Source organism: Macaca mulatta, chromosome 4 (assembly GCF_049350105.2).
Source record: "Macaca mulatta isolate MMU2019108-1 chromosome 4, T2T-MMU8v2.0, whole genome shotgun sequence".
Lineage (NCBI taxonomy): Eukaryota > Metazoa > Chordata > Mammalia > Primates > Cercopithecidae > Macaca > Macaca mulatta.
Genome location: NC_133409.1, coordinates 95,604,314 through 95,632,227, shown reverse-complemented (window position 1 = coordinate 95,632,227; position 27,914 = coordinate 95,604,314). Strand labels below are relative to the sequence as shown.

At 40.2% G+C, this 27,914-nt stretch overlaps 1 long non-coding RNA gene across 1 annotated transcript; it reads left to right on the top strand.

Annotated features, from left to right (window-relative positions):
* Positions 1-447: 447 nt before the first annotated feature.
* Positions 448-7,614, top strand: LOC114677542 (uncharacterized). The gene is made up of 3 exons (XR_013416294.1): positions 448-558; positions 1,130-1,263; positions 7,490-7,614. It is a non-coding gene; the product is annotated as an uncharacterized LOC114677542 (long non-coding RNA).
* The last annotated feature ends 20,300 nt before the right edge of the window (positions 7,615-27,914 follow it).

Here is a 27,914-nt window from a genome sequence, read left to right as displayed (position 1 = left end):
CAGTGGAATGACAAGAATATTATTGTGAAGAGCACATTTTCTTCGTGGAGTTTCTTATTTCATTGATACACAAAACCCCACAATGGTAGCTCTGACCTGGTGTGGTCGATGCTGAATGTGGCCCAGCTCCTCATAGCCCCTGCTTCAGGAAGGAGGTGCTCGTTCCCTCAGCTGGGAGTGATGGCTGGCAGCTCGCACTGGAGTAATCCCTCCTGGTAATTGCCCTTGACTGAAGAAAGGCATTGGGCCCCTTTTTGGGGGTAGCCTGCACTCGATGACTGACATATGAGAACATAAAGACCCTACCTCTTAATTTGGCTTGGAACAACTCTGCAGGGTCATCTCAGCTTCAGAGCATCCCATGGGGGTCAGTTGAGGCTTTTGTGATGCCTGAATGTAGTCCAGCTTCTCCTCCTGTCCAATCCTGTTTCCTCTACTCTCCCATAGGTGTGATTCCCAGGGACCCTCCCAAATAAACTTCCAATCTGTTTCTGGAGGACCTGATCTGTAACTCCTGACAATATGTTCTGAATGCTGAAGGATGGAGATACACTTTGGGTAAGATTCACATGAACTTTCATAAATTCTTCAGGTAATGGTAATACATTTTTTACTTGCTTAAACTCTTTCCCCAATCCCTTCCTTCCTCAAGCTCCCTAGCCTTAATTGATCCCTAAATTGTACATAGGGTTTTAAAATTTGACATTTTTTTTTTCTGATGGAAGATATAATTTGTGCTTAATGTAAAACATTCAAACGTGAAGTATATACATATACATGCTTGAGTGCGCATCAAATAGCCATCATTTATTTGAAGGTCTAATGTAGCCTCTGCATCTTCACACAGCTCTGAACATTGAATAGCTCTGCTTTGAGCTATTCAAAGGTCTGTGTATGACCTTAACACCTGGAATAATACATCTGAAGATAGATGGGCATTGACAATAAGAATAATAGTACTATATGGAATTAGTTTACAAAGCACTTTCAACCCATTATATTGATTTATTTCACAGCATCCTTGAGAAAACCTGGCCGTGTTAGCCCTATTTAATATATGGAGAGTAACTTGCTGAAGACAGTGGGTTATAGAAAATTTCTTCTGACAAGCTCCAATTTCTGTTACCAGCCAACGGACTCAAGCCCCTCATTCAAAGAAAACAACAGAAGAGACTTGGTGTTTTGTGAAATGGCACATTCCAAAATCTCTGTCACTTAGAAAAGGATGTAAGCTCAGGATCAAAGCATCATCTTCAAAGAAGGGTAAGGTACTTGTTAAATAACTCCTGGCAATTGCTTAAGCACCAGGCATTGTAATTTCAGAGAGTAGGAACAGAACTAAAAATAGATAAGTGGATAGGGACAGGACCAGAGACATCATTGTCACTCAAACTTGAATGTCATTTTTGACAGCATTACAGCAATTGATTCTTGGTTCTCCACATTAGGAATTTAGTAGTCACATTTTGCTGTGACAGCCCTAGGAGAAGGGAAGGGGCAGGACCCTGGGAAGAGTATAAAGAAAGGAGGGTGAGAATTATTATCAGCCTGTGGTGCCTCTTTCTAGTCACGGTTCCTTTGATGGAAAAAAAAAAAAGGCGGGAGGGATGAGAAGAAGCAGAAAGCTATTCAAGCTAGCTCCAATTTCCTGAAATGTTAAAGGGAAATCTCATGGACAGGAAATGCAATCAGTCCCTGTGAAAGATTGGGCCTGAGAACCAGAAAGCCACCAGGAGCTAAGCCGTTCTCTTTATCTTCAGGAGCTGCAGAGATCTCTGTCTCTGAAAATCTTCATCATTGTCCTTTCTCCTAAACCTGCTTCCTCTGCATACTCATCTTGCTCACTTCCTCCCACACAGCTCCCAGTCCACCTTAGTCTCATGATTTCTAAGCTCCAGTAGTCACTGCCAATTGATGACAGTCTCTGTGTCTCTTGGGCAAATTGTCATAAGGAGAAGACCGATCAGTCCAGGTCATGTGTTGCTTCACAGTGGAGCAGCTGCTTTGGGGTTAGATGTCTAACCCTGGTACACTCAGCCATGGTTGGGGAGATGGGGAGGGTGGTTATGGGGCAGGGAGTGATGCTCTTTCCAGGTAACCTGGCAGACTAGATTCTCTAGAAGGGGCCATGGATGGGGCAGGCAAGGAGATCTGTTTATTACATCCTTGCTGATCCATGTTTCCATTCTGTTCTGAATCATGTTCCATGAGCTAGTCTAGGATATAGAAGAAGTTGGGTAATCATAGCAGGGAGTCGTTGTGCAGAGTGTGGCATCTGCTCTAAATGGGTTTATCATCTGGTTGATGCAATAAGGCACAAGCCCAAGAAAAGGAAAACATATCAGGCAGTTCCTGCTGAGCATCAGATGACTGGCATGGGCATTATAGGTTTTAAACATTTAGAGGAGGAGAGATCATAGTGGCTAAGCTCAAGAAGTGTTGCCCAAGAGAGGTAGGGATGGAAATGGGTCTTGAGGGGTGGGAAGGATTTGGAGACAAAGAGAGGAGGAGAGGAGAATGGGAATACATGACACATGCCCAGGGCACAGTGAATAGACCAAACTATTTTAAGCATAAGGTGTGTGTTGGAAAGTACAGAAAGATATGTTAGGGAAAATAGGTAGAAATGATATTGTGTAGGACTTTGAATACCAAACTAAATAGTTTGGATTTTATTCTGAACATTGTGTGAATGATGCTTGCTAAGGGCATGGCATGGTCAGGGCTGAGCTCTAGGATCACCTTCTGTAGTGGAGGAGGCCAGAGATTATGCGGAGACCATTACAATGTGACCAGTATGATGGGCAATAGGCTCGAAGATGAGGAGATAAGGTCAAAAGGCTTTAGAAAGAAAAGGAAATCTCTGTCATTTAAAGTCTCAGTTGGCTGTTGACTGTGTACTCAAAGAGACACAAGTCCAGGGAAGCAACTGCCAGAAGTTGTTGTCTTTAGCTACCTGCAATCCAAAGGTCTCTGGCTGCTGCAGCCTGTGGGTGCAAATACCACCACATAAAAATTAGCATCCATATATTAAGAACTCTGAGCTCCCATGTACACATGGTCTCATAGAGTTCTTCTTTTGACCAGAGAGCTTGGATGAAAAATCTAGTAAATTGGGCAGAAAAGGAGTCTATCAGAAGCATATCTGATTGCTCATACATGGATGGGGAGTGTGGGAAAACTGGCTGGGAAACTAACAGCCAAGTTCATGTCATCCATCCTTCCCAATGAACCCTTGACTCCACTGTCATAGCCCTGAATAAACTCCTTCCAGAGCCAAAGTCTTATGTGGGCATCTGATTGACTGAGTCTAGGTCATCTTCACAAGCCCTGGATTATAGTGAGTTATAGGAGGGAAATCAAGGTTGGGTGTTCTGGCTCATGCCTGTAATCCCAGCACTTTGGGAGACTGAAGAAGGAGGATCCCTTGAGCCCAGGAGTTCAAGACCAACTTGGGCAATGTCGTTTAAAAAAGTAGCCAAGTGCAGCAGTGTGCACCTGTAGACCTAGCTACTCGCAAGGCTGAGGTGGGAGAGGATTGCTTGGGCCCAGGAGTTTGAGGGTGCAGTGAGCTTTGATAGCACCACTGCACTCAAGACTGGGCAACAGAGCAAGACCCTGTCTCTAAAAGAAAATAAATAAATAAAAGGGGGACATTTTAATTCTTTTATTGTTTAACTCAGCCCCCTGTTAACTTTTACAGAGGGACAGATGGGGCTGTGTCTCCCACTAGGACCCACACTGTAGGTGATATTCTGAATTAAGAAGAAGGGTCAGATGCTGGATAGTGAAGGCAAACTTCCATCATGCTTCTTCCTCATCTTTCAAAGAGTCCCAAGACAGGGGCTCATATGTCTGCACTGTTACTCTGAGTTAGCCTCTTGCTCTCATAGCTGGTTAAGCTGGAGTCTTTAGCTCTGGCTTTGATAGTGAGCTCATCCTTCATATTCAACACATTACCAAGTTCAACCATCAACATCTACTTCCACCGCAGTTCACTTCTGCCCTTCTCTATTTCCATACCCCTAGTCCAGAGGCTCTCAAACTTTAGGGTGCATGAGAATCAATTGGAGGAGTTGTTAATATACCTATCTCTGGCCCTCATCCTCAGAGTTTCTTTTTTAAAACTTATTTTTAGAGGCAAGATCTGGCTGTGTCTCTAAAAATAAGGCTGGAGTGCATTTGCAAGATCATGGATCACGGCCACCTTGACCTCCCAGACTAAAGCAATCCTCCTGTCTCAGCCTTCTGAATAGCAGGTACTACAGGTGTGAACCACCACACTTATTATTTTTGTCTAGATGGGGTCTCACTATGTTGCCCAGGCTGGTCTTGAACTCTTGGGCTCAAGTGATCCTCCTGTCTTGGCCTCCTAAAGTTTTGGGATTACAGGTGCCAGCCATTGTGCCTGGTCTCTCTCAGAGTTTCTGATTCAGTGGGTCTAGGGTAGGCCCTGAGAATTTGCGTTTCTAATAAGTTGCTGGATGCTGCTACTGCTGGTCCAGGGACCCCACTTTGAGAACCACTTTCTTGGTCTGAGCCATCATCATCACTTATTTGGACTATCACTGTGGCTTCCTAACTAATCTACTTCCACTTTTACCTGCATTCTCCTCACAGCAGCCAGAATGATCTTTTAGAAGTGTAAATCATATCATGTCATTCTCCTGATTAAAACTTTTCAGTATCTTCTGATCCCCCCCTCACCATGGTCTGTGAGGCCCTGAAAGACTTAGCTCTGCCAGCTCCACAAACCCACTTCACCAGCTCCAGCTACTCTGCCTTCTGTTCTCTCACCTCTGGAATGCTTGCCCTTCTAGGAGAGACTGACTGGCCCTTTCTCATCCTTGAAGATTAAGCTCAGATATTACCCTCTTCTAAGGCAATCCTTGAATACCCCGTCTGAAGTGGGCCTCACCCTTGTTTTTTCCCTTCATTGTAGTTATCACAATTATTAATTATCTTATGTATTTGTTATTCTATTTATTGCTGTCTCTTCCACTAAGATTGTAAGTTCCTTGAGGGCAGGGCCTTGTCTTCTCAGTCTTCCTAGCACCTTGTATAGTGTCACAGCAGGAAGAATTAAATAAATATTTGGGGAGTAAATGTATCTGTATTTTCTTGAAATGGACAAGTGATATGGTTTGGCTGTATGTCTCCAACCAAATGTCATGTCGAATTTTAATTCACCATGTTGGAAGAGAGACCTGGTGGGAGGTGAATGGATCATGGGGGCAGATTTCCCCCTTGTTCTTGTGATAGTGAGTGAGCTCTCATGAGATCGATTGGTTTAAGCATGTGTGGCACTTCCCTCTTTGCTCTCTGTCTCTCTCTCTTCCCCCCTCCTCCCTCTCCTCTGCCACCAGATGACAACATGCTTGCTTCCTCTTCACTCTTCTGCCATAATTGTAAGTTTTTTGAGGCCTTCCAGCCATGCTTTATGCTGTCTGTACAGCCTGAGGAACTGTGAGTCAATTTAACCTCTTTCCTTCATAAATTACCCAGCTCAGGTAGTTCTTTATAGCAGTGTGGGAACAGACTAATACAACAAGGTTCAAGTATTTTTCCTGTAAGGCCCCCAAAGTTCTGCATACATCAGTGGATGCAAATAGATGCTTTGAGGAGGAATATCACCATCTCCAGCTGTCAGGCTGATCTAGTCTGATTGGCGCCCACTAGGATTTCCCTTACACATGTAACACGTGGGCTGCTGGAGGCAAAGGTAATGTTTAGTAGACCTCATTCCTCATATCAGATCCAACCTTTCTTGTCATCTCTTCTGACTGTCTTTCTGTTTCTGCTGGTTTGCTCAGAGCCTGTCACTGCAGCACCTAATCAGGCTGATCTCTTTAGCACTGACCTAGTCTGGTGTTAGACTTCTGTCCTTGTTATCAAAACATACCTCCCTCTTTCCTCAGTTCATGAAGTTGGAAGACACTTCTCTGCTACTATGTGGTGATGGGGGGGTTAGTGGGGTAAACAGGTTAACTGTTTTAACTTCATTTGTGGTTAAGAGGTACCAGGGCCCCTCTGATAATAAAACACAGCTAAGATGTATCTAAGGGTTATAGAAAGCAACAATAAACCATTTTTGACTATGTAGGAATTTAAGTTTTTATATAAGAATATACTTCATTTGGATTTTGTACAAAGATTTAATGTGTTGAAATTTTAAAATATTATTTGAATAGTAAGGTTGTGAAATCATACAAAGTGAAACTTAAAAGATCCTGAAAAACAAGTTGGAAAATAGCTTTATATTGATCAGCCGAGAGTTTGACATTTGTCTCTTTGACAAAGCATATACTGATGCAATAGGAAACATTGCATTACCACACACAAAAAAAGTTTATTTACAGACCTCAGAGTTGCATTCAGTAACATTCTTGGCCAAGATCAAAACGTGGAATGTTTTTTCCATTCAGAAAAGCAGAGTCACTTAGCCTGAGTCATGACTGCCCACTTTTTTCCATATGGTTGAAATACTGTCTATTGGCTGAGGTTGACAATTTAAAGACTTTGTGGCTGATTAGTTCTAACTATGGCAGCAATTGAGAAAGGTAACGTTAGGTACTATTAAGAAGGAAATATCTGGCTTGTTGAAAAATACAAATCAAACACTGCAGCAAATATTTGGTAAGGGAGAAAAAAGCTGAAATAATGAAAACTGGCTGGCATCCCCAAAACCTCTCTCCCCATCCAATAATCACAAATCCCCCTGATTCTTTCTTCGTCTGGCTCTTAGAGTTAACACATTCTACCTGTTTTAAAAGTTCACACCCTAGTCTGGTGCTTGGCATTGATTCAGGCTTCTCTGCCTCATGGCTATTGATCAGTCTTCTTAGAACAACATTTTTATAGCCCTCCCTTTTGATCAAGACTTGTCTCTGGGAATAGTAGGCAAACTCCCACTCCCTGGTATGGCATCAATAACCCTACATCACATGTGGTTTTTAAAATTGTACTAAAATATACACAACATAAAAGATATCATTTTAACAATTTCTAAGTCCATAATTCAGTGGCATTAAGTACATTCACAATATTGTGCAACCATCACCACTATTCATTTCCAGAACTTTTTCATCATGCCAAACAGAAACTCTGTACTCATTAAACAATAACTCCCCATTCCTCCTCCCCTATCCCCTGGTAACTTCTATTCTTTCTGTATCTATGGATTTGCCTATTCTAGGTACTTCATATAAATGAAATCATACAATATTTGTCATTTTGTGTCTGGCTTATTTTAACTTACATACTGTTTTTAAGGTTCATTCATGTTGTAGCACATAACAGAATTTCTTTCGTTTTCTTTTTCTTTTTTTTCTCTTGCTCTGTTGCCCAGGCTGGAGTGCAGTGGCATGATCATGACTCACTGCAACCTCTTCCTCCTGGGCTCAGGTGATCCTCCCACCTCAGCCTTCCAAGTAGCTGGGACCACAGGGACAACCACATCCAGCTAATTTTTGCATTTTTTTTTTAACAGATGAGGGTTCACCATGTTGCCCAGGAAGGTCTTGAACTTCTGGGTTGGCCTTGGCCTCCCAAGGTGCTGGGATTACAGGTATGAGCCATCGCACCTGGCCCCAGAATTTCATTTCTTGTTTAAAGCTGAATAATATATTATGTTAATAATATTCCATTGTATATACCACATTTTGCGTATCCATTAATCTGTCAATGAATATCTGGGTTGTTTACACCTTTTGGCTGTTGTGAATAGTGGTGCTATGAACACTGGTGTGCAAGTATCTGTTTGAATGTATTCTTTCAAATCTTTTTGAAGGGGAATTGCTGGATCATACAGTAATTTTAACTTTTGGAGAGGCCTGTCACGTGGTTTTGACATACCTCCACCTTTGTTCTCACTTTTCTTTTTTGATGCCTCTTCTCAAGGTAGGCGGGTTCCTAGCACGGTCCCTATGTGGACCCATGTCCATCCCACCCTCCCTCTCTCTTGGTCAGTGTGATTGTGGTAGAGTTTACTGGGGAGCTGGCCCTTTCTTCTCCTAGACCTGAACCTGGGAGGTGGGGACTAGTGGAGCCATCTCACCTCCTCAAGAGCCTGAGAATGAAAATACACAGAGGAGAGCATGCTGTGTCTGTGCATGCTGTGGACCCATGCTGTATCTCCCTGCAAGCTGAACACAAAATGCTTCTCCTCTTCCCCACCACCATGCCCTTCTCTAAGTATCAACTCAAGCTTAGAGAAAGTCATGCCCTTCTCTAAGTATCAAGTCAAGCTCTTCCCCCTACTGATAATAACTCCCAGCACCTGCAATCTGGAAGTGGAAAAGTAATTACAAGGATGTGCCTCAAGTCTTTGTTTTTTTTCTCTTAACAAAGCAAATGACATCACATTCTAAAAACGCTCTTTCCTTATCACTCTCAGCTTCTTCCATATGGACGGCACCAGCTCCCTAAGAATCAATCTTTCTCTCTTTTCTTGTTAAATTCCAACCTCTCCAGCCCCAACACTCAGCCTTTCTGTCTCTCTGCCTTTGCATCAAGTAAACCCTTCTTTATATGATCAGCTTACCCTCTTAGGTTTTCAAAGTTTTTGCATTGTTTCCCCACTATATAAACTGTGCACAATTGAGGACATCTGGCTGCTGGCACAAAGGAAAGTCACTCTAAAAGTTAGGGACAGGGGCTAAATTATGAATGCTTATATATTAATAATTTCCCCACTTCTATTCACCTTGGAAAAGATCGTAACTTCTTTACATTGTAAGAATATTTTCACCAGATAAATCTAAGCTATGTGAGGGTGGATTTGGGGTCTCTTACCTCTTTGCTTAGAACATCTCATTGTCCATAGCACAAATTCCTTGTCCTGGCATTCCAAACTCCTCATGCCTTCATCTCGATCTGCCTTTCCAGTATTATTCCCCCTACCATCTCTCATGCCCTTTGTGCCCCAATGAATAGGAATGCCAACTATTTCCCCAACTGTCCCTGAGTTTTCCTGCCACCATTTGCTCCTCCTTCCATTTACCTTTTTACCTTCTTCTTGCACCTCCAGTTTCTGCCCATCTCTCAAGTTCAAAGGCAAATGCTGTTGTTTCCATAAAACTAGTTGTTGTAAAGATTAAATAAAACAATGTGTACAAAAAGTTAGCATAGTGACTAGTATTGAGTAATACTAGTAGATAAATAGTACATAATACTAGTAGATAAACAGTACATAATAAATGTTTTGCCCTGTATTATTATTCTTGTAAACATCTTATTTATAATGTATAAGCTTTTTAGCCTTATTTGTTTTTACATGTCCTCCATAGGCTAAATCAGTTTGGACTCTTTTGGCAACTGAAAACCCAACCCAACTCAAATTCACTTAAACAAAAGGTAGAATTCATTGAGTCACATAACTGAAAACTCCAGGTGTTAGACTGGTTTCTCCCTGTTTCTATAAACTCAGATCTGCTCTCCTCTGTGTATTTTCATTCTCAGGCTCTTGAGGAGGTGAGATGGCTCCACTAGTCCCCACCTCTCAGGTTTAGGTCTAGGAGAAGAAAGGGCCGGCTCCCCGCTAAACTCCACCACAACCACACTGACCAAGAGAGAAGGAGGGTGGGATGGACATCCATACACAAATTGGAGGCTTATCAAAAGAAGGGTGAATGGATGCTGGGGAGCCAAGAAATGCCAAATGTTCATACTAGTGCCTTACATAAAGTGGATGCTCAGTAAATCTTTCGTGAATGGCATTTAATTAGTATCCTCTTTAGTGGTCAGTGTGCAAGATTAACTATTTATCAAATGATAGTTGAAAGGGGGAGGAAGGTAAAATTTGTTGAGCACCTACTATGTCATTTGCTTTAATCCAACAAATATCTGTGATATTATGCCCATTTTACAGATGAAGAAACTAAGGGTAAATAGGTTAAGTAATCTTTCTGAGATTGTGCAGAGCTACTGCCCAGATCTGCCTGACCCAGAGGCCTGTGCTGTTTCCTAGGAGTTTATAGACCCTGCATTCTGGTTCTGGATGGCTATTTCTCTCTCTCTTCAGTGATCACTGGGGATGGCAATGGCAATGCTATTGTCTTTCCCTGTAGACCATTTCATGGTTTTTTGTTTGTTTGTTTGTTTTTGTTTTTTGGACAAGGTCTTGCTTTGTCAGCCAGGCTGGAGTGCAGTGATGTGACCTCAGCTCACTGCAGCCTTGATCTCCTGGGGTCAAGTGATCTTCAAGCCTCAGCCTTCCAAGTAACTGGGACCGTAGGTGCACAATACCACACCGGGCTAATTTTTTTGACTTTTGGCTTTTAGTAGAGATGAGGTCTCTCTGTTGCCCCGGCTGGTCTTGAACTCCTGAGCTCAAGCAATCCTCCCACCTCAGCCTCCCAAAGTGCTGGGATTACAGACGTAAGCCACCGCGCCTGGACATTTCATGTTGTGTAAATCTGAGGGTTAAGAAACTCCTTGACATTTCCATTATCTTAAGTGATCACATTTAACCCTTTTTGTCTTCCAGAGAAAGCGGAAAACCATTGAGCACTCTGTTTAAGAACACCTTCACGGATTTGATGGTAGTAATTAAGCAGTCACTTAGTCTTTTCTTCTTTTATGTTAAAGGCAGTCAATCCTTTTCACCTTTCCTAGGAGAGCCTATTTGCAGATTCTTTGACATAGGACACATTTTTGCTCAAGCTCCGGGCCTTACTTTTTTAAGCCAGAACATGACTTGGGGCAGTTCTCAGACCCCGGGTTTCTCTGCCCTCCAGAGATGTCTGAAAGGAAATGGACTCAGGTGTGTTGACTATCTGCTTACCCTCGACGGGACCTCTGGGCTTGCTGCCAAACTCTCTCTACTGCTATGACCTCTTGGCTCACCCCTCCGCATGCACACACACCACCACCAGCCACACATACACACACACACACGCTCAGACTCCCACCACAGTGACACACACCCCAGGCCCTTGCTGAAGCTGGGGTTTTGTTTCTTAGTGGCAGCCGCTAGACTCACATTCTCTAAACTCCTGACACAAGGGAGCCGGCCTGGGCTTCGGGGTCTCTGGACCACCGCAGTTTTAAGTCATTCTTGCTTTGAATCCCCAGAAATCTAATCGCTTTGTTTGTATGCTCCCACAGGAGACTAGGGAGGAATGTGTTTTGCTGTTTTGGATTTCAAGAAATGAAACAGAAACAAGAGCTGGTTTCCTGATAACTTTGTTCTTCTACACTAGGATCTGTAGAATGATACAGTTTCTGGTTTAATTGGTCTGTGGCCTGCAGACCCCTGTGTGAGACTCTTCCAGCTTTGAACATACCAAAGAAAATTTTAAAAGAAGAGGGGAGAAAAAAGTAGAAAAGTCTGCATATTGGGTAAAGGATGATTTTGTATGTGTGTGCTTTTCTGTAGTTGCTAGGATTTCTGCAATGAACATGAGTTCACTTTGAAATCAGGAAAAACACCAATAAATATTGGAGTTAATTCTAAGTAGTTAAAAGAATAACATGATAACCAATTATTTTTCAAGCAAATGCAAATTAAAATGAAAGAAGAATGGCAGTAATAATAAGACAAAGTAGAATTCATCATAAAGCAACACTTGGAATAAAAGAGCCATTTGTGGGCATTTTATGTTGATAGAAGGTACAATGCAGGATGAAGATATTATAATGATTAAAGTCACACAATAAAAGCTCAATATTAAATATAAAAAACAAAAATTTGACAGGAATAAAAGGGGAACTCAGCAGAAAAACAATTGTTATAAGAGACGTAAGCACCAGACTTTGACAATTAACAGAGGAAAAAAAAGACACCGAAGTTTGATACACCACAATTATCAAAGTTGATTAATAGACAAATATTGAATTTTGTTCCCTAGCAACAGAGTATGCCTTTCTGATGTATTATTTGAAAACCAGAGCAAAACAAATACTATAAAGGCCACAAAGAGAACTTTTGTCCAAAATGCAACAAAACTAGACAAAAATTACAAAAGTAAACAAAATTTTAAAAACTCACCCTTCAACCACTTGGAAACTAATATATATATATATATATATAGACTGCATTAAAAAGAAGGTGAAAACTGTAATCACAAGCTATTTAGAAAATAATAAAAATCACAATGTTATATATAAGCACTCATAGAAACTGCCTAGATCAGTACAAGAGAGGTATGTTGAGGCTGCCACATGCTGTCATTATTAAGCCCGAGAGTAAACATATGACTAAAGCATATGGCTAAAAAATGAGAAATAGAAGAATAAAATCCAACCAGCAGAAATAAAAGGAAAAGAAAGATAATATGGCAATTTATGAATCAGAAAATAAAGTATAATTGATAAATCCAAGTGTTTTTAATTTTTGTAAGGCTAACAATATAGAAGTGCTTTTTATCTGTTGAATCCAGGAAAAGAGAAAAGATGAACCAACAATATTAGAAGTGAGAAAAAGAATATGAGCATATTACAGAGGATATTTAAATTGAATAAGATTATGTTCTATGCTAATAACTTGAAGATATTGATGAAATAGATGTTTTTCTGGGGAAAATTGCTAAAGTTGATTAAGTAATATATAAACAAAGTAAGTTTTACACACACACACACACACACACACCCCCACACACCAATAACCTTGAGAAGGAAATTATAAAATCATCAAAATATCTCCTTTCAAAAGCTTCCTGGGTCCAGGTGGCTTGCTAAAGGATTCTTCAAAATTTCAGAAAATGTATGATTTATATGTTATAGAAACCATTCCAGAAAATAAGTGAAATTTAAAATTTAACAAATTTTGTTTATCTATTCACTAGTTAGTTGACGGACATTTTAAAAACTAGATGAGTCAGCAGTTCCACTCCTGGGATCTACCAAGAGAAATGCAAACATGTGAAAACACGAAGTCATAGTAGAAGGATGAATAATGGACCCAAGCTGGAAACAATCCAAATGTCCATCACCTGTTGATAAGATAATAAAAATGCAATGCAGCCCAGGCACAATGACTCACCCCTGTAAGTCATTGTGGGTGAGCCACCTTGGCACTTTGGGAGGCTGAGGTGGGGGGATCACCTGAGGTCAGGAGTTCGAGATCAGCCTGACCAACATGGTGAAACCCCGTCTCTACTGAAAATACAAAAATTAGCTGGGCGTAGTGGCACATGCCTATAATCCCAACTACTTGTGAGGCTGAGGCTGGAGAATCACTTGAACCCATGAGATGGAGGTTGCAGTGAGCAGAGATCACGTCACTGCACTCCAGCCTGGACAACAAGAGGGAAACTCCATCTCAAAATAAAATAAAATAAAATAAATAAAAATGCAATACAACCATACTAAAGAATACTATTCAGCTCTAAAAAATGACTTAAATATAGATACAAGCTATTACAACATGCTAAAACATGAGTAAACCTCAAAAACATTAGGCTATGTGAAAAAGCCAGACACAAAATACTACATCCTATTCCGTTTCTATGAAATGTCCAGAAAAGACAAACTTACAGAGTCAGAAAGCAGATCAGTGGCTACGCAGGGACAGGATTTGGAGTAGAGACGGAGGGGGATAGTAGGGACCTTTCTAAAATGAGAATTTCTGCAAATCATTCTAAAATTAGTGATGGTTATACAGCTCTATAAATTTCCTAAAAATCTTAGAGTTGTATACTTAAGCTGGGTGATTTTTATGGTATGTAAATTGTACCTCAGTGAAACTGTTAAAAATAGCTAGTTATCAAAGACATACAAATTAACATCTGTAAGATATCATTTACTGATGTAAATATATATCCAGTTAGCAAGAGTTAAAAAAATTTTCTGTGCTATAAAGATTCAGTTTGAGCGGCCGGGTGCGGTGGCTCAGGCCTGTAATCCCAGCACTTTGGGAGGCCGAGGCAGGCGGATCACGAGGTCAGGAGATGGAGACCATCCTGGCTAACACGGTGAAACCCCATCTCTACTAAAAAAAAATACGAAAAATTAGCAGGGCGTGGTGGCGGGCGCCTGTAGTCCCAGCTACCGGGAGGCTGAGGCAAGAGAATGGCATGAACCCGGGAGGCGGAGCTTGCAGTGAGCCGAGATCGCACAGCGCCACTACTCCAGCCTGGGCGACAGAGCGAGACTCCGTCTCAAAAAAAAAAAAAAAAAAAAAAAAAAAAAAGATTCAGGGGATGGATACTGTCAAATAGTCAAATATAGTTATCGGGATATAAATTGGTAGAATGCTTTTTGAAAACAGATACTAAGAGTTATCACAATGTTAGCAGGCTTTGATTCATTCATTCTACTTGAAAAATCTATTCCTCCAAAAATAGAGTTGTGGGCAAAGATTGCTGTAAAGAGATGTGCACTACAGAATTATTTATGATAATTCTACAAAGTAGAACAACTTAAATATCCAACATTAGAGAGATGGGTACATAAATCATATCATGTCATACAATGGAATTTAAGTAATTGGTAAAAATCATATTTTCAAAGACGACTTAATGACATGGGAGAATGCTCAAGAAATAATGTGAAATGGAAAAGTAGGATCTGAACTGTCTATACATACTAATCCTAAATGGAAAAAGGTGTCTTTTATGATGGGAAGGGTCTAAACCAAATGTTAACATTTATTTTCTGAGTGGGGTAATTATGGATAATGTCATTTTCTTCTCAATACTTTTTGTTTTCTGTTTTCCTTTGTTCTTGGCAATGAGCATATATTGCTTTATCATTTGCAAATCAGAAATTTTATCAGAAAACAGTAAATGTTATTGAAAATAACAAAAATAGAATGGAAATGAATTACAACTGTCCATCTGTGCCAAATGCAGTTCTCAAGTAGGAAGCAGAAAGTCTATATAACGGTCCCGACTTGCTGAGCTTCCATTACACAAGGAAGTCAGTGATGAAGCACACTGTGCTCAGCCTTCTTCCCATTTCAGCAGAGACACGGGGACAACTAAGCCAACATGGGGAGGGTGGTGTGTGTGTGTGTGTGTGTGTGTGTGTGTGTGTGTGTGTGTGTGTTTGTGCACGCAATGGTGGATCTTTAGGACTGAGATGCACTTTCCCACCTTTGAGTGATGGAGCCTCCTAACAACATAGTCACACAATGGGCCACATTTTGGCCTTATGTATTCAATGCTGTTGACCTGTTATAAATTGCCAGCATATTTACGTTACATATAGTACCAGGATGTACATGAGTATATAAAAGCCCTGGGCTCTGAAGCATCAAAATTCTCCTTCTAGATTCCTTTTGATTTGAAAATTCAGTCTTTCCTGTAAATAAGTGTGTGAGTTGAGTTGGGGAGGCAGGGAGGAGTCAGAGGGAAAAATAGCGCAACCGAAAGGAAGGGAAATGAGGAGACAGCAACTAAATTGAAGAAAGTCCAACTTTAAGTGGCCTCTGGAGCTAATGAGTAGGATATGCCCAAGCCATCCCTCTCTGAAGTCACATTATTAGCTGCTCCCCAAACATTTTCCAGCCTAACTTTTTAAATAATTAAGCAAATGAAAAAGAAACCTCCTTTCTTCAAGTATAAAAGCTCCTAGGGCTTTGGTCTTTATTACTAATAAATTTCCACCAGCCCCCATCCTCTGCCTTGACAGAGTGTGGGAGAAGCTGGCTGGTAACGAGATTTTTGCCACCCTGATGAGTGTGCTCATTAGGGAAGCCACTCGGTTTGAAGACCTGCCCCAGCCAATCTGATTGTAGATTTTATTGAAATAATTTTATAAACAAGTCTTCAGACAAGGTTTAGTCCTTATGAATCCTCCAAGCTCATTACTACCCTCAGGAAGAAAATTGAAGAGATAAAAATAAAAGTCTAGGATTAAAACAACACTTTCACCTTTAGGCAAAACAGTCTCCGGGGCCTTCAGATTTCTCCATCTGTAAAACAAGGATAATGATATTTCCTTCTCCAGCTCATCAGAAGAGCTAACATTAAATTCTGGAGAGCGTTCTTGGCAGTTGGGAAAGAAGGTAACTAATAAACCCGATTATTTTTAATAGCATAAGAACCTAACAATGACAAACAAATGTCTAGTCTCTCTTACGACAGGGTAAAAACAATGTGAAGGAGAGACATACATATGGTGTAATAAATCAGCCAAATATCTTGGAAATTCACCTGGCTTGAATTAAAAAGCTGTTCTCTTTCCAATATTTTCTTTGATATTAAGGGGTTTTAGTCCAATGACATTCACCATAAAGATAATTAAATGTATTTGTGGCTGCTACTGCAGAGTCAGAGTGACCTTAGAAAGACGTTTGCATAGGAAAGCGCTCTACAGCTGTCAGATATTCCCAGGTGGTGGGGAACATTTCAAAGCAGCCTGCCTCCCCCACCCCTCACCCAGTAGTCAGTCAAAAGGCAGAAGACTAAAATTCCTATTGACCACAAGCGTCTCAAGCTCAACTGGGAGGGTGTGCCTGAATTTTAAGATAATCCCACAAAGCCAAACTCAAGAGTGCACAGAAGCATCACATTTAGAAAGTGTGAAAGAGCTGGATGAAGCTCAAGAATGATCGACATATCCCTTTCTGAAGTAAGTGACAGCATCTTCTGGTCCTACCCGCTTTCTTATTTTTGCATCAAACATAAATAGTAAGTGAAGAAATGTAATTCAATAGCAGAGCTTCAGGTTCCTAGATGAGATGAAAGGGATCCTTAGCACCAAGGCACAAAGACATGAAAAAAGGCAGAGACGAAAGGAATGGTAAAAAGCAAACTTCAGTCGGAAAAATCTTGTGTATCCGAGTGGCTGTTTTGAGCTTCACAGAGTCGTCCTGAGCATACATTATACTGGGTTTAGCTGCTTCATGTAGTATCAGATATTTCATATAAATAATTAAAAAGCCACTGGCTGCTGGGGCCAGGTTTAAATGGATTGAAAGGGAGCGTGGGTCACCTGTTTTCAGGCTGGGAGACTTAACGAGAGGGTGGACAAGGCATTGAGAGATGACGATGCTCTCGTGAAGGATTTAAGGACGGCGTCCATCTCTAAGGCTGTATTTCCACCCCCACCTCCTCCAGGCTCACCTTTCTGGCTCAAGGTTTTTCATGTGCTCTTTTTATTCTTCTTTTTTGATTCACAGCTGCCATATGCACATGTTAAGAGGCTCAAACTTGGCCGGCGCAGTGGCTCATGCCTGTAATCCTAGCACTTTGGGAGGTCTAGGCGGGTGGATCACAAGGTCAGGAGTTCAAGACCAGCCTGGCCAAAATGGTGAAACCCCATCTCTACTGAAAATACAAAAAAATTAGCTGGGTGTAGTGGTGGGCACCTGCAATCCCAGCTACTTGGGAGGCTGAAGCAGAGAATTGCTTGAACTCGGGAGGCAGAGGTTGCAGTGAGCTGAGATCGTGCCACTGCACTCCAGCCTGGGCAGCAGAGCGAGACTACATCTCAAAAAAAAAAAAAAAAAAAAGAGGCTCAAACTTGCCTTTTAAAAAGTGAAGTGCCTTGCCTTGTCCTACACCGTGGCCTCTCCTTGGACACAAACAGGCAGGGAGTGTTTAAGATAACAGCCTTGCAGAGTGCAAACGGCCCCCAAAGTGGAGCCAGAGGAACCTATGAGATCATTTGGAAAAGCTTGTGAATTCACTGCCATTTGCCTACTTGGCTTCGGATGAAAAGCAAATCTTAAAGCTGCTCAAAATGTGTCTGATTCATCTGTAACTGAGAATGAGACCAATCAGGGATAAGAAGTGAGTAAAATCCTTGTGATCACAGAGCCAAGAGAGCCTATTTTAAAGCACTTAATGTATTTTTTTTCTTAAAGATATATACACCAACTGTAATTAAGCTCTCCCTTTCCTTATGATCTTGGCAAGATGTTAAAAAAGAGATAGAGGGAGGGAGTCGACTTGCCAAGTGGATTTTTCTAAGCGTTCTCAGCCCTAATTAAAAGTCCTTTGTGCAAGGCCAACCAGCAATCAGATTCCTAATTAGAGTTGAGCAAACTGCCTTGGTGAACTGTGGGTTTCTCTGAACCCGGGAATCTGAGGAAAAAGTCTGTTTGTCTCAAAGGTGCCATTTTCTGAAGCACAAACACACCAAAATCCTGAAAGGCATGTCTCACAAGGGCAATGTCACAACCCTAATACTGTTCGTCGGTTACTGTTCTTGCCTTGAAATGGCTCCACGGCATCCTATATATTGCGTTGTTACCTCTGTTTTGCTTGTTGGTTACAGTATTATGATGGAATGGCGTCTTTTTAAAAACCTGTCTTCAGGATCTGGAATTATGTGACTTGAGATTTAAGTGTATTAAATGTCAGGAATTCACGGTTTGTGTCCAGAACAAAGAAGACCATTCTGCCATTAACTGGATTTCCCCTGGAGTCTTGGGAATCATAATAATGTGTACACAAGTGCTTACCACATGCGAACACAGCTCTAAGAACTCTATAAATATGAATGCATTCACCTCTCATGAGGATGCCATGAGGCAGGCTCTATTATCTCCCCTGTTTCACAGGGAGGAAACTGAGGCAGAGAGAAGTTAAAGAGGTATCTCAAAGTCACATCAGAAAGTGACGAGCCAAGGTTGACCTGCAGTCAGTCACATTCCAGAGCCTCTGCTCTTACCTCCCAGCACTGGAGCCATGGCATTGGACCCCCAGCCCCCGGGCCTCATGTCCCAGGTCAGAGCATCCACACAGCAGTACAGCTGGGAGCGTGGCTCCATCTCCTATATACCTTGTGGGTTTCTTCCTGATTACTAGGTATGGTTTTCCAAGATCCACATTTCAAATTGAGACCTTCTGAAATGTAGGCCTTCAATAAAGAGATTATACTGAGATGTAAAAATAAAGAACATTGCTCTTCTTCATTCCCAGAACTGTGGTGAAAGCAACAACAATGGCATTCTTGTCTCACCCAGTGAGAGACAAAGCACCCCAAAGCCACAGCATCCAAGGGAGATGCCACAAAAAAGGATGCCCGCCCTTGATTTAGCTCATCTCATACATAACTCTCCATTTCTCGATTTTTCCAGAAATGTACACATCCTGAGACAGGGAGGAAGTGCTCACAATTAGACAATTTTCTTTTCTCCAGGGCTTTCATTTGGATCAGATTCATGAAGGAAAAATTCTTTCTGGGTTTTTTTTTAAAGACCATTATTTAATAGTCTTAATAGAAGATGGATTTTATCTGTAGATTTTTGCTTTCAATTAAAAATGTTAAAAGTAAATATTGTAGTGTCAAACCTTTTAAATGTTATAATATACAGAAGACTTACCCACACTGCAGAAGAAATACTTTTGTGTAGTCAGGACTTGGCAATTTACATGGTGTTATTTGGGGGTGGGGGTAACATGATAAGAGGATGGCGTCAGAACAGTGGAGGAGGAGGACGCCAGAGACACCAACAGACATGAGAAAAAAGAAAGAAAAATGAGACTAGAAAGAGAATGAGGGGAAGAACGAGGGGACCCAGAGATCCTTCCCAGAGACAAATGAAAATTCTATAGTTTTTATAAGAAAGAAAGAAAAACACCCCAAAGAGCCCTGTGGGAGTGTGGGAGGATGAGGGGCTATAGTGCTTGGTTTGTATTTCCATCGCGGCTGAGTGATGACGGACTGCTGCTGGAGGCCTGTGACCGGTTTCTCTGGGGTGCTCTGGCATTGCCACCACATCTGTTCTCACATTTCAGTGGGAGGGGTCAGCAAAGGGGGGAACCTCACAAGTCTGTTGTTCTGCACTTAATCACGTTGCGTTGTAATTCGTACAACACAAGTAAAGCCTACCTCCCTCACTCGTCTATAAATCGGAGCACAAGGTTGGGCTCTATTCAAATTTACCTCTTTAGTGGTGGATATACAGTTGGTCCTCAATATTGTTTGCAGATGAATGGGGTTTACAGTATCCACCACACTGCCCTGTATGATGCCTTTGAAGTAGCAGGCACTTAATGAAAGTTCATTGAATGAATCGGGTCCCCATTCAACAGCAAGTCACATGCTCAAATTTTTAAGTTCTGAAAAAACAAGGCAGAGAGGGTAAGAAGTCCAGGATCTGAATAATAGATCCTTTAGGACCTCCCAGAGGAAAGAATTAGGGAAAATAAAATGTTTGAGAAAGATTAACAGATTCACTTCTGGAACGGTAAGAAACAAGAGAACGCCAGCATTTCAGGATGCATCCATCTGTGGTTACCATTCCAAGCTGACATTTCTCTCCTCTCTAAAAGTCACTGAGGCTTCTCAGGGTTTTAACATTATCTGAAAGCAATCCTGAGGAACTGGCCCGGATGCTGAAACCATACCTGAAGACAGGTAAACAGTTTCCATTCATGTGTGTGTAGCTTTGTGTAATTCATCTGACCCTCTGGCAATATGTAAAGATGTATATTCAGATGATCTAAGTTACAGAAAAATGTAGTTACCTGATTAAATTAAGAGGTAGTGTACATAGCCAGAGACTGGTGAGATTTTAAGATTAGTTTGTGCTGGTGTTTATTCTCCTTTTCCTGTTAAAACGTTCTTCAAAGAATCAGAAATACTCCATATTACTTTTCTCTTTCATCCCAGCTTGTCTTAAGTGCCAATGATATGTCAGGTATTTTGCTGGTTTTTACATTCCTTTATTCGCTGACAACTTGAGTTGGCTTTTCCTAGTTAGTACATAAGATGATTTAATCTTGCGTATGTTCATAAAACTTGGTTCTTTAACTGCCAAATATCTTTTGAAGTAGTATTGTCACGCTGTTCCTCCTTTAGGAGGAATACGGAGGTGCAGAGTAGGTCAGTTTTGTTCCTTGGATATTGGTGTGGGGTTGGGTGTAAATATTTTCCAACCAAGCCCTGCAATCCAGTGCAGTAGAGCTAAACGGACAGTGACCCATGTTCAGTGGCTGAATGTTTGCTGTTGACCTGGGATGTTAACTTTGCAAAACAAGGTATAAATGGAACTTTTCAAAAAATGTTTTTTGAGAGTATAGTGTTGAAACTGCCACTGGGGCAAAGAGCCTGGACAGATAGGATTGCAATGTGGAGTCCCTCTGGGCTTCGTTCATCTGCTTCTACTTGTCTGAGCTGGTAAAGGGCTGGGATCAAGCATGGATGGCTTTCCTAACGATAACCAAGATTTACTGAGGACTTGCGATGTCCATCCACTAATCAGTGCTAAGTGCTCAGCATGGATTATCTCCCTTACTCTTCAATAATAGTCTTATTGGCAAGGTTCTAGTATTATCCTCATTTTACTGATAAGGAAACGAAGCCTTGGAAATATTAAGAAATTTGCCTAAGGTCAAATACCAAATGAGTGCCTTTCTTCATTCTGTAATAGAGCTTCTTTTACGTTGTATACATTTAAGGAGTATAACATGATATTTTGATATACATATACATAGTAAAATCATATCTATGGTCAAGTTAATTTACATATCTCTCACCTGACATTGGTACCTTTTTAATGGTGAGAGCATTTAAAATCTAAACTTTTAGCAAATTTTTCATATTCAATGCAATATTACTAATTATAGTTCTCATGCTGTATATTAGATCTCTAGACTTATTCATCCTACAAAATGACAACTTTGCACTCTTTGGCCTACATTTTGGTCCACATTTCCCCAATTCCTCCTTCACCCCTCTATGCACCCAGTGACCTGTATTCACTCTGTTTGTATGTATTTCACTTTTTTTTAGATTCCACATGTAAGTAAGATCATGTAGTATTTTTTGTGTGTGTCTGGCTTACTTCACTTAGCATAATGTCCTCCAGGTTCATCCATGTTGTCACAAATGGTAGGATATCCTACATGTTAGGGCTGAATAATATTCCATTCTCTCTCCCTCTCTCTTTCTCTCTCTCTCTCTCTCTATATATATATACACACACACACACGCACACACACATATATACAACATATATATATATATATATGTATACACACAACCAGCTGATTTAAGAGCTCATTGCTTTAATAGGAACTCTCTCTTTCTCTCTCTCTCTCTATATATATATACTTGTATATATTATATATTTGTATATGTATATATTTGTATATATATGTGTATATATTTCATATATATTTCATATATATAGAGTCCATATATAGAGAGAGTCCCTATTAAAGGAAATATATATATTTATATATAGAGAGAGTCCCTACATATATATATATGAATATATATGTGAATGGATAAATTAGAGATTGTGTTATATATATGTATAAGTTCCACTTATACCTATACATACATCTCGCTTTCTCTCTCTCTCGCTTTCACATACATATATGAATATATATGTATATAGAGAGGTATATATATGTAGAGAGAGAGGCATATATATATATAGCTTATGTATATGTATAATATCTCTCTCTCTCTCTCACAATTTCTTCTTTACCCATTCATTCTGTTGATGGACACTTAGGTGGATTCTATATCTAGGCTATTGTGAATAGTGATGCAATGAACATGGGCTTGCAGATATTCCTGTGAGGTGTTGGTTTCACTTTCTTTGGGTATATATCCAGAAAAGCTGGGTTGTGTGGTAGTTCTATTTTTCATAATGGTTGTACCAAATTGCATGAAAACGTTCCCTTTTCTTCACATCTTCACCAACACTCGTTATGTCTTGTGTTTTTGATAACAGCCATCCTATCAGGTGTGAGGTAATTTCTCATTGTGGCTTTGATTTCCTTTTCCCTGCTGATTAATGATGTTGAGCACCTTTTCATAAATCTCTTGGCCATTTGTATGTCTTCTTTGGAAAATATCTATTCAGCTCCTTTGCCCATTTTTAAATTGGGTTATTTGTTTTTTTGCTATTGAGTCATGTGAGTTCCCTATGTATTTTACTTATTGATGCCTTATCAGATGTGTGGTTGGCAAATATTTTCTCCTAAATCTGTAGGCTGTCTTTTCATTTTGCCAATTGTTCACTGTGTAGAAGCTTTTTAGTCTGATGTAGTCTCACTTGTTCATTGTTGCTTTTGTTGCCTGAGCTTTTGTTATGATATCCAAAACTCATTGCCAAGGCCAATGTCAAGGAGCTTTCCTCCTACACTTTCTTCTAGGAGTTTTATGGTATCAGGTCTTATGTTTAGGTCCTTAATTTTGAGTTGATTTTTTTTGTATACGGTGTAAGATAAGGATCTAATTGCATTCTTTGGCATGTGAAGATCCAGTTTTCCCAGCACCATTTATGAAAAGACCAACATTTCCCCATTGCAGCCTTTTGGTGGCCTTGTTGAAAATTGTCCTCACTATATATGGTAGGCTTCCATTCCACTGGTCTATGTGTCGATACTGTTTTGATTACTATAGCTTTTTAACATAATTTGAAATCAGGAAGTGTGATGCCTCTCACTTTGTTTTTCTTTCTTGAGATTGCTTTGACTATTTGTGGTTCTATTGTGACATAGCTTCTAAGAAGGGATTTGTATAAAATGTGTGCAACACTTTATGGTTTATTAACTTTCTTTCACTGGCCTTGTTTAATTTTACTCTCACCTTATCTTTTCAGGGTTGGTGACATTATTCTGATTTTGCAGATGAGTAAACGGAAGCACAGAGAAGTTTTGTGGCTTGCTTTGCTGTCCTTAGACAGAGAGGAGTCTGATGGAGAGTTAACTATAGTATTCTCCAGGGAAGACGGCTGTGCCTTCTGTCCAGGGCAAGTTGCCTTAGCAGGATGGAGAACAAAGAGCACTGAGCCAAGAGTCCTTGGCCCCACCACCTTCCATATAACCTGAGGACTTCAGTTTCCTCAATATGGTTCTCGGGGTTGTTTTTAGGATGAATTGAGTTTTGTGAGAATTGTGTATTGCCATGCAAATATATGTTATGAATAATACCTTTGAACAGTCATTCTTCAGCTTATGGAAGCCTTTCCATTTAAGGTAGAAACTTAAGATGTATCTTTCTCTTCCCTGTATTTGGTAAAGTTAGGAGCTAGGCCAGCATAGTTGAAATGAATTAAAAGAATTTTTTCCATTTTTCTAATTTCTATTTCCATAATGTAAGTACCTACTCATGGAAAAATAAAAATTAGGTAAGTGTTATAAATTACAAAGAAAGTTACAAATATTCAAAATGCTTCAGTCTACCAACCTTGAAGAATAAAATATTTCCCCATTAAAGAACAAAGAATCTTGTGGTTATGTTGATAAAGAAAATATCTTTAAGCCATACTTTTTAAAAATCATGCAAAAATAAGCTCTGAGGTTTATTTGTTTTAGTGGGCTGTGCTCCACTGTCATCCTTCCTGGGAATATCATTCTTTCCTTTTGTTTTCCCCTGAATTTTTGAGCAAAGGTTTACAGTTTGAAGGGGGGAAAAATGTTTTCAGCTTACATTTACTGCCTTTTTTTTCAGTAATAAGGCCACATAAGGCTGAGATCCAGGTATGAGAAAGCTTAATAAAACTTATTGCCTTGGTTCTTGATGACCAGCCAGTGCACATGCCACTGAGTAAGTGAGATTCATCCTCTAAGGATTCATAGCGAATCTTTAACCCTGCCCTTGAGAAAGTATGAAAGAAGACCCAGAGAATGGAGCAAAACAAAATACACAACCAAAGACACTGTGTGCCGTCAGCAGCAGGCATGTACTGGTCAAGGAATTAGATGACTCAAGGTGGTGACTCATTCAGCAACTATGTAGTGTTTGCGGTTGAAGAGAAACCTTGGCCAGGGAATGACTAAAATCTATTGGCAGCGTCTTTAAAAGAATCATGACTGGGCCTACACCAGCGAATACGCAAATGTGCTTTTTTTTCCTTCGTCTTTTACTAATTCAAGACTGAGAGTAAGAAAACACCATCCCTGTTGACGCCCACTATTACAGCATGCTCTCCAGGGCATTCCCAGCAACCACGCTCAATGAGGCTGAGTCCAGATATTTATCTCTGTGTTTGGACGTGGTCATGTGTGTGCGTGTTTGTAGTTGGTAGGATGAACAAATCAGACTTATACAAATTGTTAGAGGCACTTGTTCTTGATAATAATAAAAAAAAAATAGCTTAGAACAGAAAGTTTCCAAATTTAGTTATTGTATTAGTTTCATGGGGGCTGCCATAAAAAAGTACCACAAACTGAATGGCTTAAACAACAGAAATGTATTCCCTGGCAGTTCTGGAGGCTGGAAGTCTGAGATCCAGGCATCAGCAGCATTGGTTCCTTCTGAGGTCTGTGAGAAAGTATTCATTCTGTGCGTCTCCCCGAGCTTCTTGGTGGTTTGCTGGTGGTCTTTGGCATTCCTTGGCTTGTAGAAGCACCGCTGTGTTCTTTATCTTCACCTCCACATGGCGTTCTCCCTATGTGTCTCTGTCTCCAAATTTCCTCTTTTTAGAAGAACACCAGTCACATTGGATGAGGGGCCCACTCTGCTCCAGTATGGCCTCATCTTAAGTAATTACACCTGCAATGCTCCTATTTCCAAATAAGGTCATGTTTCTGAGGTCCTGGCAGTTAGGACTCCAACATTTGAATGGAGGGGAGGGGGACAGAATTCAACTCACCGCCGTCTCCATATCAGCCAGAGCTAATTTATTACAAAACTAGTAGATCCATTTGAAATTTTGTGCTAGTCAATGTTAGTCTCTTTATTAAGTCCAGAAGAAAATTTCAGTTTTAAAAAAGTTTGACTATATTTCACATTAGAAGGAGCAGCTATTTAAAAATGAGAGCGACTCACTAGCCTAAAACAAAGTGGTTAACCAAACAATTTTTTAAACATCTGGATATAATGCCATGTAAATACATTTGCATTTATGAATGCAAATGCCACACAAGCATGCCATCATTAACAGTGCAAAACATGAGAGTTTAACAAAATTGTTGGACTAGAAGGTAAATTTGGTATCTAAAATTTTAAGACTCAGTTTAGCTTTTGAGGTTGCTCAAAGAGCTTGTTTTTCTTTTTGACATCAATCCTTGTAAAGGGAGCATGCACGTGTTTGAGCACAGCTATGTACACCCACACCCCTGTGAGTGCAGTGTACATATCTATATCTGTGCTGTTTACAACATTTAGAAGTTCCTCGTGTGAATCAGAATGAACGCAGGCAATAAAGGTTCACTTGAGTCACTATAGTCAAAGAATCAGATGAGCAGAAAGGATGGCTCAACAGGAAATGGAGTTCTGGGTTAGTTCTGGTACTAGGGAGGTATCAGATTTGTGGACTGAAGCTCTTTATCTCTGACTCCAGCTACAAAAGAAGAGCATCTTGGCCTTGAAGGTATAATTGACTAGCCGATGTAAGAACTCATTCCTTTAATAGGGACTCATTTCTATCCATCCATGAGCTTTGCACATCCGTGTGAGAAGTTATTGCTTCTCCTGGTTGGATTAGAGGCTTAGTAAGGGAGAGTTGACATTCTTGGGACATTCACTTTGTGAGATCACTGGAGGAAGTGAGTTTAAGAACTAAAGGTAAGGTTCTGATCTTTCTTTGTGGGGACTTCTTTTGCTAGGGCCTGAGTTCTAAAGTTTACTATAGCTATAAACCAATATTGTGCTAATGTTTCTTACATGGAGATGAATTTTGAGCAAATTCATTCATGAGCATCATGGTTATCCTTTTATTGTTAGTTATAATCCTTTGTTACTTTAAAGTCTTTTTAGCTCATTAGAGTGTGAAGTGTACTAAATTCATATAAGCACAGCCCATATATGCTTTTTCCAAGAGGGCCAGAGACCTAGAGTCATAAAATTTTATAGCAGAAAATGACCTTGGAAATCATCTAGTTCAATCCCTCATTTTACAGATAGGGAAATTAAGTTCTATAGAGGTTAAGTGACTTGTCAAAGGTGAGCGACCAATAAGTCACAGAACCAGGGCTTAAACCCATTTCCTGATCCTTTTTCTCTGCTGAAATCACCATTAATGATAGTCCCAGAGCAGGGCTGCAGATGAAGCAAAGGACTGTCCTACAACAGGCACTTCAAATAGAATCCTGTCCAATGAATTGGCTATCCCTTATATTTTCTCTGTGGGCATTAATCTCTGGCATATATAATGACTTCTTTTTTAATCCTTGGACCATTCTAAATTTTCAAAGAACTAAAAGGGCTGCTTAAAGAACATAAAATAAGCAAATGAGGGTTATTTATAAAAAGGGAAAAAAATATATCTTCAGATCCACTTCACTTTTCCTTTTCTCCAAGCAGTAGTCACAAGGGACATTATCAGATATTAACATGATATAAACAGTTGCTAATATCGACAGGCCACATTATACCATACTCCATTAAGATTTAATTTACCAATAGAAGAAATATGGAACTAATTTTAGATTTCTATCACCCACCCAAATATAATTTTATGTTCTCTTTAATTCTGAGATCCCTAAAGCTTATGTCCCAAACATTTTGTGTCATCTAAGAAGAAACTGTATTTCCTACTGCAGAGATTTACTGCTGCTTCTGCCAGAAGTCAGTGAAGTGTTCTCTTGTTGGCAAGCAATATAGGGCTGGGGTCTAAAAGAAATTAATTTGAGCATTTTGGTTGATTTTAACAGCTTGACCTCTGAATGTGCGAGCAGCGAGGCCGGGGGGCAATGGCAGGCCATACATGGAGCTGAATTAAAATGAAGCCCTGGCCTTGCTCAGGGAAACCTTCTCTCACCTGCTTTTCATTTCCTCTAGTTATTTCTGGTAGTGAAAACTGGAACCACGGCTATATATTTTGGGGTCTAGAAGTTCTATACATTTTTATTTCATACAATATACCTATAATTAAATGTAGGTCTTTGTCTGTAAAAGGACAAGACCTAAGTGTTCCTGGAAGAATATGGAAAAAATCTTAAAAGGTATTCCTTTAAAAGTAGTTTTTTTTCATCCACAATTCCAGATGGAAGGCACCCATGCTACAACCTTCCTACCTGCCCACTGACGTTTTCATTTGCTGTTCTCTATCTTTCTGCACGCTGGCTTTGCCCTTCAGTAAAAACCAGAGTGGTAAAGTGGAATAATAATATCGG